The following is a 3,613-nucleotide window of genomic DNA, read 5'->3' as shown; positions in this document are numbered from 1 at the left end:
AGAGAGAGAGAGAGAGAGAGAGAGAGAGAGAGAGAAAGAGAGAACCAATGTTTTAATGAATATTTCTACTATTCAAGTTTCAATTTCATTGTGACCGTTGGTGAATTTTTTTTGCATCGTATATTTTTAGTGAACGCATTGCCAAGCTAACTGCAAGACTTTTTATATAATACTGTGTTTTACCTACAATGTCCATTAATTTTTAAGATGTGCGGTCTTTTTTTATGTAATGCGCATTGAGCATTTTTTAGAAAAAAAATAGACTTCGGAAGGGAATGGTTTGTTTTCTTCATTTTGATCAATCCTGACTAAGACGGCCACCTGTCTCCTTGACAATGGGTGGCCGTCATACACAGGTTTGACTGTACTCACTACCCTGTTCTGCATCGTCCTTTTCAGGAGTACTACACCAATATACACAAAAAAGAAAGAAAAAAAACAACAATTGTACAAAAACAACCACAATGTTTAGAAATAAAACATAAAAAAGACTTAATCACTCACCCAACTTTTCATGATTGTGTTCCAAGTTCACTTCTGTAATCACCAGACCATTCTTTTCCTTGTTGGCTGACAGCTTCAACAATGCCTGGCATCCTGTTTTGTATGTTCTGTGGATTGAAATTAATAATAATCCAATTAGAATACAGAATTTATAGCACACATCCATAGTAAGTCTCAAACGTTGGTCCCCAAAAGTGTGACTAAATGATGAATTTCGAAATCTTAACAAATTGAAGCAAAAACAATCTCATTTCATCAACAATGGTAAAATACAGTAGTCTCCGCCTAAGAGCCCGGTGCTCGGGAGCAAGGAAAATGCGGGATCTTAGGCGAACCGGGATCTTAGCCAAATGGCCAGGGGGAAGAATCCACAGTAACCCATGATCAGGCCCAAAATCTTGCGACAAGTCAGGGTGGATACAAGTGTATTGCCGCGACAACGCAGGGTGAATTGGGTTAAGTTTCTCTTCATTAAAGTTACAGTAGTCTCCGCCTAAACGCATGCCATACAGAGGCACCCTCCGCTCAAATGCACGCTTTCGTCATATGACAAGTTTTTTTTTACTACAAGTGTTACTTACAACACGGTGGAATCAGGAGTCTGTTAATTTTTGGGCATATGGAGTTATTGGTATCATTTTAAATCTTGTTCATTTGTCTTGCTTTCGATGTAAAAATTATCCATCTATTTTTATTAAAAATCGAGATATTTCGAATTGAAGCAGGTGGGGTTACTTGGATTCAGAAGTAAATTAGAAAGAATATGGCTGTCAAAAGTTTGGCGACTTCCAAAGCTTTTAGGAGCCAATGGAAACTGCACATCTACGTTTTTTGTGCCTTTATTTTTTAATGGACATGAAGTGTTGAGCCAAAAAAATAAAAATTCCATAGTATAGAAATTGCCAAATGGGAAGAAAAATGCTGCTGTCTTCGATTTCATTATTTTGACAAGCTCAGCGCCTGATTTCACCATGATGCCTCACATATAATTCAGACGTGCAAACGCATGGTCACTTCTAAGCGCACGCTTCAATCCGCGAAACATGCTGACAGGCAAAGCTTGATTAAGGGAAATTTTCACTGAAGCCTACACAGCTTGCATGAAACACGCCTTGACAACCGGATACCTGTATTTGGCGAGACTGACCCTCATGCAGAACAAAGAGTGATGGACAAAGTTTTCATGACAGAGTTTAGATGCCCAACTTTCCACAGACACATAGGTCTAGAACTGGTCGGGTGATATTGGGGTGGGGGGCCTGAAATGTCTTCTGATCGGTCACTAGAAAAGCGTCTTTGAGAGAAAATTTCTGACTGGTGCCCGCAAGGGGTGTGGACTCGCCCCGACATATATCAGCGATGGTCCGGAAAGAGTCAAATAAATTAGTACCGTAAAGTAATCAACTGCGCTCATTTTGTTGAATGAATCACAAGAGAAAAGTCTGACGTCATCCATGCATTTACTGAGTTGCAATAGATGACAGGCAGTCGGGATTGGTCATTTGGAATTGGAAATCAGCGTGGCTGATGGCTTTTTCCTATGACACCTATCAAGAACAGTTTCCTCAAGATTATCTGTTCTCGACATTTTATAGTGCATGTGCAGTGAGTCCTTTTTCCTGCCCCCCCCCCTCCCCCCCAACCCATTTAACATTTTTGTATTTATAAAATTCATCCACAGCCGGGAACAATGACCCATAATCCCCAAGGGAGGTCACTAAAATATCAAGGAAGTGAAATGATTGTGCCTCTTCCTCCCTTTGCAAAGCTTCATGTAAACGCACGCTCCGCATAAACACACACTATGGGGCCTTCCCGAGCACCGTGCATTTAGGCGGAGACTACTGTACCAACTAAATGATGTCATATACAGTCAAACCTGTATAAGACGGCCACCCACTGTCAAGGAGAACAGGGGCCGTATAAGACAGGTGGCCGTCTTAGGCAGGACTGATCAAGATGAAGAAAACAAACCATTCCCATCTGAGGTCCCAATCGAAAGTAGCCGCATTTTTGTTGTTGATTGTATTTTATTTGTAATTTTTATTTTGTTGCTGATTTTGCATAAGGGTGACAATAAAACGAAATGTATCAGATAAGGAAGAATCGAGTGCCAAGTTAAAACAAACACATGGGTCGCCACCACTCGGAGAACGAGCGACGCTTCTGTCACAAGTTCATGTTGACGTCCTTTGTTACTTTGTTACAGACTGGGTAAACAGTGACCACTCATCTCACTTACGATTTGTGTATGAGTTCTGGACGGGGCTTATGGGTTATAGTTATGAGGGACCACATGCTTACATCCCCAGCAGCTGAAAATTGGTACCTATTGGTCAACAGTGAGAGGGGCCTGCGCAACATGATCGGTTGGAGGGACTACCTAAAAACAACGACAGGTGATTGATATATGACGGCTCGCCCACAACGCCAGGGGCCACTGCACAATTTACAACAAAACGTAATGGAGTTGCTAAGGTGGCCGTCTAAGACAGGTGTTATTGCTTAGTATAATAGAGGTTGTGCATTAAAATATGGTGGCCGCGGCCGCGTTGGACAGGTGCCCGTTTTACACAGTTAAACTATAACAGAAAAAACGCAAGAGGGGAAATGGAAAGTGGCCGTTTGTACAAGTGACCGTCTTATAGACTATAGAGGTGGCCGTCAGGGCAGGTTTTGACTGTATTCCAAAATCGAGGGGTCCAGACGAATTGTGTTAAGAGAAAGTTGAAATAAAAAGGATGTAGAATCTAGAGACATTGGGAGGGAGGACAGAAAGAAACAAAGGAAAGGAGAACGAGGGTAAGATTGTACTTTACCGGACCACCGGTAACCGCCGGTCGGAACTACTTTCACTATGGCGCCCCTGGTGCCTAGTGGTCCGCTATTTTCCCTTTTCAAGCTCCCCTACTCTCTGCCTACTTAGTTTTCTATGCTGCCATGCAAAGCAAGGCTCCGCCTATTCCAACTCTAATTACCCCGATAATTTAAAAATATTGGAGCCAGGGCCCCACTGTTGTTATTATTGATATGTAAACATGGTTGTCCTCCATGGTCCACTTATGTTGTTGTTTTGCATTTGTGTGTTTTCTTTATTTTTGTTCCCCCC

General features: G+C 42.0%; 1 long non-coding RNA gene across 1 annotated transcript in view; it reads right to left on the bottom strand.

Annotated features, from left to right (window-relative positions):
- Positions 1–3,613, bottom strand: part of LOC101854617 — a 14,979-nt gene that overhangs the window by 6,722 nt on the left and 4,644 nt on the right. The window contains exon 2 of the long non-coding RNA XR_221198.3: positions 505–611. This is a non-coding gene — a long non-coding RNA (uncharacterized LOC101854617). The remainder of the gene's footprint in view (positions 1–504; positions 612–3,613) is intronic.

Source organism: Aplysia californica, unplaced genomic scaffold, assembly GCF_000002075.1.
Source record: "Aplysia californica isolate F4 #8 unplaced genomic scaffold, AplCal3.0 scaffold01273, whole genome shotgun sequence".
In the NCBI taxonomy this organism is placed as follows: Eukaryota; Metazoa; Mollusca; class Gastropoda; order Aplysiida; family Aplysiidae; genus Aplysia; species Aplysia californica.
This window is presented reverse-complemented; position numbering and strand designations above follow the sequence as displayed.